Source organism: Lontra canadensis, unplaced genomic scaffold, assembly GCF_010015895.1.
Source record: "Lontra canadensis isolate GAN:19392208 unplaced genomic scaffold, GSC_riverotter_1.0 scaffold219, whole genome shotgun sequence".
NCBI classification, from domain to species: Eukaryota; Metazoa; Chordata; class Mammalia; order Carnivora; family Mustelidae; genus Lontra; species Lontra canadensis.
The window spans coordinates 467,091-479,602 of NW_022631213.1; positions in this window are offsets into that span (position 1 = coordinate 467,091).

The window sequence follows — 12,512 nt, forward strand, 5'->3', positions numbered from 1 at the left end:
GGCTTGCCCACGAGCTGACTGCTGGTGGCATTTTATGCCTATCTTGCGGCTCATTACAGGATGGCAGGTGAGTCGGGGCTGTGGGGCCCTGGGGTGAAATATGGCCCAGGGAAGGGGGGTCTGTGGGTGGCTGAGCCTGATGAAGGCGGCCAGGCGATTACTTAACCATCCTGGTGGGCTTTACACTCCCAGTGGTGACATTTTTTGCTTCGATTGCTTAAAAAACAGAATGGCATCTCCCCTGGTCATTTTTCTGCTTTTTTCTCATAAATGAAAAGGCAGATGTTTCCCAGAAGAATTCCAGCGAGAATCTTCTTAGCGCCTTGCAGCTCAGGATAAGATGAGAGCTACCGCCTCTCCTTCAAGCCCCACCCTGCCTCTTCTGTCCGAGTTCCCTCCTTGCCCTGGCCCTGCATCTCCCCCTTCAGCATGTTTTCTCCGTGTTCTCCCCGCTGACTCCTGATCAGGGTTTCCGGGCTTGCTGCCCTCTTTCACTCTGCCTTCCCCTCCCCCTCCCCTTCCATCCTTCCCCTTTGTCTACTGGGGGAATGCTTCTCCATTCCCTCCCCTCAACCTTTCCTCCTCTCTCCTACTGTCCAAGACTCTCCCCCATTTTGCAGATGAACAGACTGAAACTCAGAGAGAAGGAATTTGCCCAGGAGCACCTAGCTCGTCCCCCCTGGGTGTTCAGTGCGCTATGGCTGCTGGTCAGGTCACCTGGGGCTGGATGATCGTCCCTCCACCCTGGTTGTCTGTGTTACAGTGTCTACCTGCGAAGCCGTAGTTCTGGCTAGACCAGACCCTTGCTCTGTGGGTGAGCAGCCCTGATATCAGCTGGGAGCTACGGAGAGGTGCAGAGCCTCGGCCCCCATGCTGAGCTTTTGAATCAGAGTCAGCATTTTAACGCTCTTGCTCCAGAGACTCACAAGCACACCAGAGTTTTCTGTTGGCGAGCTTTCCGGGGAGGCTCTCCGTGCTGCGGGTCTTGCCTCCAGGAGGGGGCGCTGTATCCCCCTCCGGCGTCCCCGCTGTGTGCTCGCAGCCACTGCGCAACCCCGCCCCCTCCACTCCTCTTCTGCCCCCGGGACAGCCTTCCGGGTCCCCAGCCCAGAGTGGAGCAGCAGTGGGCAGCAGCTCAGCTGATTGCCTCTGGGTCTCTTGCTGTGTAGTTAGGCCTAGATAAATAAGGGCTTGGAAACATCTGGAAACCATAACCTGGCAATAGCAGGCTGGGCCCTTCCACCTCTTCCCTGAGGGTATAGGCCGCCATGGGCGGCTGTGACCTGGGCCAGGCCCTCTGTGGTGGGGAGGTCTCGCAGAGGCAGGATGTGAAGGGGACAGCTGAGAGCTGGGATCCTGTTGTTTGATGCCTACCAGGTCCAGCTGCTCTGGCTCGAGCCTCAGGCCCACCAGCCGTGGTTCTGAGAGCAGCCCCGGCTAGAGAGGTCATCAGTCTCTGGGAAGCCACAGTACAGGGTGTCCCCAGCCCCTGTAGCTAAGGTACCGGGGCTGGAAGGGACGGCTGTCTCCTAATTCAAGCTCCTCATTTGACAGGAAGAAACAGGTCCGGGGAGGGGAAGGGACTTGGCTAAGGTCACACAGCTTTGTCTCTGGGTGTAGATGGCAACCTCAGTCAGGACAGATGTGGCCCAGCTCCCAAATCCTGAAGCCATCCTTTGACTCGCCTCTTTCCCTCGCACACCCTGTAGCAGATCAGCAGATCAGCTTCTCCTCTACTGAAGGATGACGGTGGTGGCTACTTGCCTGCCCCTTAAGACAGGGCTGGCGCTAGAGTGGTTTGAACAATAGAAGGTGGTGGAATGAGAGTCTAGGACTCAGTGCTTGGTCATAAGGGGCTCCCACCTTGGTCTGTTGGAACGCTGGCTCTTGTCACCAGCTGCCATGTTGTGAGAAGCCCAGGGAACCTGGGAGAGGCCCGTGGGAAGAGGGATAGACCTTGGGCTAACAGCCCGGGCTAAGCTCCCAGCCGCTGCCGGCACACACTTGCTGTGACTGAGCCATCTTGGAAGTGGCTCTGGTAGCTCCTGTCAGACTGGCTCAGCCGATGTCACATGGAACAGATGAGTCTTCCTTGTTGAGCCCTGCCAAACTGCAGACTCATGAGCAAAATGCACGAGTATGGTTGTTTTCAGCACCAAGTATTGGGGGTGGTTTGTTATGTGGAAACACATAACTGGAAAGCACCCTGAATCCAATCTGTCAGCTATGCCTTCCAAATATAGCTAGAATCCAACCTCCGTAATCTCTTACTTGGAAGATGACAATAGTCTCTTGATGGGGCCTCCTGCCTCTGGTCCCTCGCCACCAACAGTTTGCTCTCCTACTGAAACAGAAGCCAGATCATGCCCTTCCACTAGAACCCTCTACAGGCTCCCAGGTTCACTCACAATGAGAGGCAAAGTCATTTCCAAGGGCCAGCAAGCCCTGCGGGAGGGGATGCTACTTACCTCCCTGCCCTTGCATCCTTGACTCTCCTTGGCTCCCTCCACTTCAGCCACTGGGCTTTTTAGTTCTTCACCATTCTAAGTTCACGCCTGCCCCAGAGCCTTTGCAACTGTTGCTTTCCTGAGCCTGAAGCGCAGTGTTTGCAGATACCCTGCTGGCCCATTCCCTCATCTCATTTTGATCCCTAGTCAAACTTTCCAGAAGGACTTGCCTGATCACACCAGTAAAAGAACACCCGTATGCCTCCCCAGCTCCCTTATCCTGGTGTCTCTTTCTCCATAGCGCTTAGCACTGGCTGTGTGTTGATTTTATTATCACTTTCCAACTAGAACACAGACTCCTTGAGAGGGGGCTTTTTAGCCTGTCTGCTTCGCTGCTGAATCCCCAGCACCCCGCTCAGGTATGGCCTGTCATGGGTGCTCAGAACATATTTGTGCAAGTGGAGTAATGCATGAGAGCTGACCTGGGCTGGCAGGAAACCCTGTGGTCCTGGGGGTGGTAAGTGCTCCTGTCTTTCTCCCGCAAAATTCTCTTCCCCGGGGCCCCTTGCTGGGAGCTTCTGGTTTCTGGAAGTCTACACTGCCCCGCCTCCTCCCACCTCCCAGCTCAGTCCTCCAGCCTCTTTGGCACTGTCTCCCACCGGGCTCCGGTCATACTTGTCCCTGTCCCTGCCCCTCAAATGGCTTCCTCCAGTCTCTACTGCTTGTTGAAACCTCATCTGGCTCTGATCTCCACATCAGCCACCGACCACGTCCTCCAGCAAGGGTCTGCTCAGCTGGCCGTTTGGGAGCTCAGGAGAAGAGAGTGAGGGCCTGGCTGCTGAGTGAGGCTGTTCCCCTGGGAACCTGCTCCAGGGGTCTCCGGGCTGCCTGTGGCCAGACATCTTTCTGCCCCCCTTGATCTCGGCATCCCTGGCTCCCCCAGACTTGCCTCTCCTCCTCTGGGACATTTTCTTCCTCATGTCCCGGCTTTGGACAGCCAGCACCCTGCAGGGCCGCTCCCTTCACCCGGAGACAGTGCGAGGCCCATGTACCCCTTTACAAGGCCTCACGTGGCACCGCAGCCCCGAGCTCTCTCCCCCAGCATGTCTGCACCCACATTTACATCCCTGACATCCTCGCGGCTGCATCTAGCTACTTTCATTTTGGCTTGAGAAGGAGGCTTGTAGCCACCAGCAGATGAGGTCTGCGGGGCACCGGAAGCGAACCTCAGCCCTGAGTCTCTAAAAATAATTTTCTATTTGGCTCCAGAACCTGGTTCTGCTCTTCAACTGCCTGCCGGAGGCCTTGGGAGGGCCTGGATCTTGATGCTGCGCCGTGAAAACCTCAGATAGGGGTGCTGAGACCCCGCCAGCTCCTGTCCCCTGCCTTCCCCCACCTTCAGGTGGCGAGGCTCGGTCACATCAAATCTAAGATTCCATTCATTTAAAGAGTGACTGTTGTTGCAGGTACAAGAAGGGGGAAAATGAGGCCGATTAAACTGGAGTAAGCCATCAATTACAGGACGTGCTTAGTTTCAGGGATATTAAAATGTGAGAAGCAATGTGCATCTTTGGTAAAATACGGTTGTCGGGAAGGTGAAATAGGCCTTTCCTCTCCAAGCTGGGCACTTTCTGGCTCACACCTTCCCTGGAAAGGAAGCAGTGACAGGGTTGCCTCCGATCCAAAGGCTTTGGCTCCCACCCTTGCCAGGCCTGTCTGTGAGAAGAACCGGAGATGGGGGTGATATCAACAGAGGACTAGGGAAACCAAGAAGGGGATCCTGCCAGTAGAAAGTGGAAAGGAATCTACCACCCACAAAGCCTGTTGAATAATAAAGTCACAAGCCCACGCCATTGTCTTGTCAGCCCAGAGCCAAACAGATGGCCTCAGCCCCTGTCCCCCTGATCTGAGTCATGGGGGACTAGCAGGCGGGCAGAGACGGTCTGAACCCCTCCCCCGATTACTCAGCTCTCCATGCTCAGCAATGATCTTGGCCCCCAGGAAAGGATGGAGAGGGGGTGCTGAAGGGAGCCACGTCCTTGGCTTTCTGGGATGGAAACAGGATCCTGGAACGTGGAGTTGTCAACACCAGTCCAGCGAGATGGGATGATGCGGGAAGGAGGAACAAGGGAGCAGGGCCCAGAAAACCTAAGAGGAGCATCTGACTGCAGCAGGGGGGACTGAAGTTTGGCCTGCAGGCGGAAGGGGGTCCCTTGCCCACTGCAGCGGGCATCATCAAGCTGCTCGCATAGCCCCCTTAAGACTCAAGTGCCTGCTCTCCCTGCACGGTGGGGAACGTGGGCGGTTGGCAGCTCTAAGGGGAGCCCCTCTTGCTTCTGAGTGTACTTGGCTGAAGCAACCCTCCTTCCTCAAGGCTACCCCACTTTCTGGAGGCAGCCTGTATCCAGTGACCGGTAAAGGCATAGCATAAAGGAAGGTCCTCCTTGCCTCCTGGGGCGGGGTGGTGCGCTGCCTGCAGAGCCCTCCCTGGTTGGCAGCTCCTGGGGGTGGCAGCGGGGGTGGCCGAGGCCTTTGCTGTGCCTGCAGCAGGGCCCAGCTCCTCACTCTGCCCCGTCCTGGCTCCTTCACTCTCGCAAGGGTCCCATTCCCAGGAAACCTGCCCTTGAATCTCCAGCTCAGGGTCTGTCTCCCAGGAACTGACCTGTTCCAGAGACCTGGAGGAAACAATAGGGGGCCGTGAGTGGCTGTAGGGAGTCCCACTCAGAAGCTGGCAGGTGGCCACAGATAATCCCGGAGACTCCTCCCCAGCCTGTGGGTCCTCCGGGCAGAAGGAAGCTCCCCGAGGCCCCCTGGGTGTGTCCTCCAGGTCAGCCCTAGCTCCCCGCCCAGCCACAGCACCAAAGGAGAGGTAGCAGATGGAGGGACCGTGTATCCGGACCGTGGCAGGGGCCGGGGATGGAGATGGAACTCAAGCAGGGCAGGCAGGTGATACAAGGCTGGGAGACTCAAGTGGGCTGGGGGTCACGAGGGCCCCCTACCTGTGTGCAGAACAGAGTACATTTGAGCTATATGCAAAGCCCTGTTAGCCAGTCTAGGTCTGTAAATGATTGCATGGGTAGACGCATGTGTGTGTGTGTGTGTGTGTGTGTGTGTGTGCGTGCGCGTGTGGAGGTATGAGAAAGCTCGTGTGTGCTTACACCTGACACGTAAGTGTGCTGGTATGAGTGCACAGCTGAGTATGTGCATTGTGGGCGTGAGTGTATGTACACAGGCCCGTGTGTTTATCGACGTGCCTGTGTGTGGGTACAAACTCACAGAGGCAACTCATCCTCTGTGTCATTTTCCTCTCCAGCTCCAGCCTTTCTGTCTTGCCTCAGCTTCTCTGCCTAAGCTGTCATGAGACCCGTTCTTCCTCCCGAAGTCTCAGCCTCCTCCAGGAAGCCTTCCATGGTCAAGCCGAAACCAATTCTAAGCCTTTCTTTCTTTCTTTCTTTCTTTCTTTCTTTCTTTCTTTCTTTCTTTCTTTCTTTCTTTTCTTTCTAAAGATTTTATTTATTTATTTGACAGACAGAGATCACAAATAGGCAGAGAGGCAGGCAGAGGTGGGGGGGTGCGAAGCAGGCTCCCTGCTGAGCAGAGAGCCCGATGCTGGGCTTGATCCGAAGACCCTGGGATCATGACCTGAGCCGAAGGCAGAGGCTTAATCCACTGAGCCACCCAGGCACCCCTCCAAGCCATCCTTTCTTGCCATCGTGTGTTTCACTCCATGTATTTATCTGTGTCCCAAGATCAGACTGGGAGGCACCTAAGCCTGAGGACAGCCTCTTTCCCAAATGGTCAGGGTCTCCCCAAAAATGGGGACTGGAATCCTAACTCCATCTTCCAGTTGGAGCTCAGTAAGCCCCACTGCCAAGGCCCTGAGAGAAGGGTGAAGGCTGGTGACCTCTCTCCCTGCACCAAGCACAGTTTCCCTTCTGGATGACCTAGGCTGGTAGTTCAACAGAATGAGCTATGGGCTGGGCATTGGGACCCTGGCATTCTAACCTTGACTCAGGGTGACTCGGGAAAACTTCTGCTTTCAGGTCCCAGGTGCCTCATCTGTAACATAAGGGGTTAGACAGGTGGTCCCAGGGCAACCCACGGCCCTGCCCCCTGCCAACACAGCTCTGATACTGTACAGAACCACACAGCCACTTGTCCCTACCCCTGACCCCAGGCCATCTCTCTGTCTTCATTTTAAGCTTGTCAGTTGACCTGGCTGCCGGCGGTACCCACCCCCTCAGCTGTGCAGAGGGAAGGAGGAGGGTCACTGGGCCACATGTCCTATGTTATTACATTGAATAAGCTGACAAAAGCCATCAGAAGATATATCATTTAATAGGAGATTAAAAACCAATGAGAGCAGCTGGGGTTCTGACCCAGAGACTCTGCGTTTTTAATTTAATTTCTTTTGCTGCTCAAATCACAACATTCGAAAATGATGAAAGTAGCTGTGTTTGCTCAAGGGTTTTATCATTAATTGATTTGGCTGAAGTTTTCCCATAAGCCTCATCTTTGGGAACACGCTTCTCATTTTAAGCCTCCAGACCCGGTAAGAAGAGGAAGTGCAAGACATGTGGGGACAGGAGTGGGCCCGGAGGGTCTGCTCTTGGCAACCACCTCCCCTCAGGTAAGCCTGGCCCCGGGGCCTATGCAGAAGCCTGGTGGCATTGCTGGTCCAGCATCTAAAGCGGGCTCTTCCTCAGTCCTCGGTCTGAAAGGCCAGAGCCCGTGTTGTCTCCCCTGATGGGGGGCAGCCAGAGGCGGCGGTGGCGGTGGTGGTGGTGGTGGAGGAAATCCCTGTAGGGGCTGCTTTCTGGCCAGGCCTCATCCTCAGTGGAGGCCAGACTCCCAGTCCTTTTTTTTTTTAAGATTTTGTTTATTTATTTGACAGACAGAGATCACAAGTAGGCAGAGAGGCAGGCAGAGAGAGAGAAGAGGAAGCAGGCTCCCAGCTGAGCAGAGAGCCCGATGCGGGGCTCGATCCCAGGACGCTGGGATCATGACCCAAGCTGAAGGCGGAGGCTTTAACCCATTGAGCCACCCAGGCGCCCCAAGAATCCCAGTCCTTTGCTCCCCACCCCCCCCATCTCCATGGCGACCCTTTCCTGAGGAGGAGCTCCCTCCTGCCCTTATTTCCCACAGTGCCCAGGGCCAAGCCCCAGGTCTGACAGCCCACAGTCAGGACTTTGGCTACGTGATCAGAACAGCCTTCACGGAAGACAGGCGTTTATATCTAACCTCGAAAGACGAGTGAGAGTTAACAATATATGTACTATTGAATTTCTGATTATAAATAGCAACATATGGGCCTATTGTCAAGAACTTGGAAAATGCGGGCAAGTTTTATTATGTTCCTTAGAGCCCCATGGGTGGCTCATGAGGAGCCACCAACTGGAGCCCATGCAGGCAGGAGGGAAGCCATTACTTGGTGACCAGGAGGGCTGAGGTGGGCTAGACATGTCCCCACTCTCACTCCTGTCCACTACCTGTTCCTTGCCCTCAGGCTGCCCATCTCTCTAAGGTTGCAAGACTGGTCTCACTCATTCACACTTTCAAGATGGAGGAGGAAACACTCTTTGACCACTCCAGTTCTGAAAAACCCAGGGAAGAGCTCTGATTGGCCTGGCTTGGGTCACATGCCTCACCCTGGGCCAATCACTGTAGTCTGTGAGGCGGGATCAGATCCCATTGGTCCACATGGCTTGTGTGGTGGGGCAGTGTTTCCCAAAGTAGGGAAGTCAGGCAAATGAAGTGCGAGATCGGTATGACGTACATTCTATTCGCAAGGCAAACATCTCAGCAGAACAGCCTAAGGCATGTAACAGGAGGAAAGCAAATGGGGCCAACATGCAGAAAAGTGCTGGGCTCTGTCAACAGAGACGTCCAGGTGGAAACCACTGTGAGAGAAAATTTCCTGCCCACTGGATTGACAAAGACGAAATGTCTCTCCCGTGGGAAACGGGAACTCTCCACTCTGGGTATCCCTCCTTAGGAGCATACCGTTGGGGCATCCTGGGAAGGGGAAGGTGGGCCTGCCTTGCCACCTGGCAAATGCACTTTGGGGTTTAAATCCCAGAGCCCATCTCACTTGCGTGTGCAAGGAAACCTACGAGCAGCAGCATGTTTGTTTGTTTTGAGAGAGGGAGAGAGGGTGGGGTGGGAGGGTAGAGGGAAAGGACAGAGAGAAGCTCAAAGGGGCTCCACTCTTAGCATGGAGCGGTATTCAGGGCTTGATCTCTCGACCAGCGATCACACCTGAGCTGAAACCAAGAGTCCGACACTTAACAGACTGAGCCACCTAGATGCCCCAGAGCTGCAGCATTTTATGGGAAAAAATATTGTCCATAATCTCAGCATCTATTAACCAGAGAAAGGGTAAATAAAGTGTGGGATATTTCTTTCTTTCTTTTTTTTTTAAATTTATTTGACAGAGATCACAAGTAGGCAGAGAGGCAGGCAGAGGTTGGGCATGGGGTGTGAAGCAGGCTCCCTGCTGAGCAGAGAGCCCAATGTGGGGCTTGATCCCAGGATCCTAGGATCATGACCTGAGCCGAAGGCAGAGGCTTTACCCCACTGAGGCACCTAGGCGCCCCAAGTGTGGGGTACTTCTAAATGGTATTCTTGACAACAGTTAAAATTAATGTTACCTGTTACCAAGATGGATTAAGTGCACAAACATGTGGAAAGTAACTTGCAGAAAGTCTCGTGCTATTTAAAAAACTATAAAAACATACAAATATGATGTGTTACTTATGGATAAATACGTAGGTGGTATGTATGTTTAAAATCATGCATGAGAATGACACCAGTTTAGGGTGACTGCCTTTAGAGAGAGAAGGGGCCATGTAAGGACCTGGGGAGAAGTATACAAAGGAATTCCGTTGTGTGTGTAATGCTTTATTTCTTAAAAAAATGCTCTAAGACAAAATTTAAGAATGGGGCTCATTCTGTATATTTGTATGTGTGTGCATAGTTTTGATGTCCTGCTGTTCATTTAACATTTTATAATGAGCAGGGAAACATGATTTTTAATGTCTGCATAATATCCCCTTAAAGGAATGCACCATAATTTATGAACCCATGTCCTGAGGTTACATATAGAGGGTTTCCACCCCCACCTCCCATTTTTCCACATCATAGTGACTGTCCTTATACAAATTATTTTCTTAGGGCAGAGAGCTGGGATTACTGGGTCAAAGGTTTGAGCTCTTTTTAAGGCTCTTGGTAATTATTGGGTTCTTTACGTTGCAAGTGACAGAAAACCAATTCAAACTGGCTTAAATAAGGAGGGACATGTGTTGGCTTATGTTGCTGAAAAGGCCAGGAGGCCCCCGACTGCCTCAGCTGCTCCTGTTCTCAGAACCCCAGTGAGAATGTAGGGAGAGCTGGGATGGATCTTACTGCCCTGAGGATGCCGTCTGTTCCCTGGACATGAAGACTGCTTTCAGGGGTAACCACCTGCATGCTCTGCCCACCCACAAGTATCCCTCTTTCCACACTCACCTCTGCTTTCCTCAGAATCAGCTTCGTCTCAGACAGGACCTCCTCCTCTCCCCCCAACAGGTGCTTACTGTCTGTATTCGATCCCTAGGGGGACTGTAACAGATTATAACAAAAAGGGGCCTCAAACAATAGAAATGTATTCTCTCACAGTTCCGGAGGCCAGAAGTCTGAAATCAAGGTGCCAGCAAGGCTTTGCTTCCTCCCTCTGGAGGCTCCAGGGAAAAATCTGTTCCTTGCCTCCTTAGCTTCTGGTGGCTGTCAGCATTTTGGTCACCTCTTGAGGTCACCTCTCTCTCTCTGTTCAGCTTTCACGTCACCTTCTCCTCTGAGTGTGTCCAATCCCTCTTACAAGGATACTTGTCATAGCAGTTAGAGCCTACCTGGGTGATCCAGGCTAAGCTTCTCTTGAGACCTCTAACTTAATCATATAGTTGGTATATGAGGTAACCTTCATAGGTTCTCGGTGTTGGAAGTGAATATATCTTCAAGTGGGGGATGTGTCTTCAGCTTTCCCTCCTGCCCTTATGGCTCAGAATCCCAGAGGAGGAGCTCAGACAAAAATCCCAGGGGAGGGCTCTAATTGGCCAGCTTGAGTCATATGCCCAGACCTAAGCCAATCATTGGGGCCAGAGCACAGAGGGCCTCTGATTGGTTAGGTCCAGTTACACTCCTAACCTGGCAGGCAGGAGAGTGGGGCCGGCCCCACCTAATCACGTGGACTAAGAGGTATCACTACAGGATAGACAAAGGAGGAGGCCAGGGGCTGCTCACAGGTCCCTGTTGCCCCAGAGGCTGGAGCACTTCTACAAGGGCATGGGTGGGTGGAGAGAGGATGTCCTGTCTGCCTTGTAGCAGGTTACATTCCTGGGTGGCTTGTCCCTATCCTCCAACAACCTGGGCTCAGCCTCCATGCACCCTCCCTCCTCAGGAGCAGGGGAGGGGGGCTCCCTTCATCTTCCCAGGGAGGAGTGTGGGGCCTCAGATGAGGAATAAGTCCAGGGGACAGAGGGTTCCCACTGAGGGCTCCAGTAGAGGAAGTTCCCAGCCTCGGGGCCACATGGCTCCTGGGTCTGGCCTCTCTGGTCCTCGCAGTTCTGCCTTGGACCACTGTTGTAGGTGGGATGGGGGTGGGGTGAGGAGTCTGAGCCCCTGTGCAGGTGTACCTCACCCCAGCAAAAGTTCCCTCAGGGGACCTGCAGCCCAAGTGTATGTGTCACAACTGCATTTTGAAGGGAGGGACACTCGGGTAGTCTGCTTTTCGAATTCAAGATGACTGGACACCCGACAAATGTAGCTCAGGAAGAGATGGAAGGCTTGCCCTGATCCAAGAGGACTGTAATGACTCTGGCCTATGGGGTGCCCCACCCCCTACCTCTGACGTCCACACTTGACCTTAACTCCCTGGGCTGCTCCTGTTCTCAGAGTCTTTCCTAGTGAGAATGTGGAGAGAGCTGGGATGGATCTCCCCGCCCCCAAAATGTCCTCTGCTCCTTTTCCCCAGACGTGTGTGCATGAGTGCATATGTACACACACACACACACACTGACTCACATATATGTACCCAGCTCTTCCGTCTCCTGCCCTGAGCAGCAGCCCAACAAACCCCTCTGTGTTCACACATCCTCCCCATGGCCAGGCCTCCACCAAGAGCCATCAGCCTGCCCTGGCTGTAAGACCTGGGCCGAGTCAGCCCGTGGGGTCTCTGGACAAACTGGTACTCTGCTCTGAGATCCATGCTCGGGCTCAGCATCTCTTCTATTGCTCCTGGTGCTGCAGAGGCTGCAAAGCTAAAGACGATGTTTCCCAGACTCCCATGCACCCAGGCTAGTAGCTCACATTCGGTCCTGCTGAATCAGTGTACGTGCGTGAGAGCGGGAAGGGCAGAAGGGAAACAACACAGCTTCCTCTCCTTCAGCTGTTTGCTGATGGCACCCGGGCGTCCCCACTTCCAGTCACTAGCTTTGTAGGAGCCCAGATGCAGGAATGGTGGTGACAGTTGTTTATAGCCCTGTGTCCCATTGGCTCTGGATTCCCCACCTTTCTGATGGGGCTAGCCCTCCCCAGAGAGACTACTTCAGCACGGTTGCTCTGAGACATTCCTGGAGGCCCAGTCTAGAGCTGATACCTACAGCTCTTCCCCTGACTTGGTAAACACCTCATTCCCTGTATGACTTCCCTCTCTGCTTAAAATCCCCTCGCTTCTTCTGTTTCCTGCACTGGACCTTGATTGAAACAGACACAAATGTACTTTGTGCCAACAGTTTGGACATTTAGCAAGAAGCCAATAGGTCGTGAGAGGCCCAAGGACCAGGGCGACCTCGAAGGACAACACGGAAGTGAAATCTGGAGCTGTGTCTGCAGAGAAGGGCCCTCCCAGCCACGCACAAGCACACATGAACACACCCGCGTGTGCACACACATACACACACACACACACACACACACATACAACCTAGAAGGAGGCAGAAGGGTGCTTTCTCCCAAACACTAACACTACAGTGTTTGGGGTCTTTGGCCACACATAGCCTTGGACTGCTGGGTCACATGCTGAAATGTCAG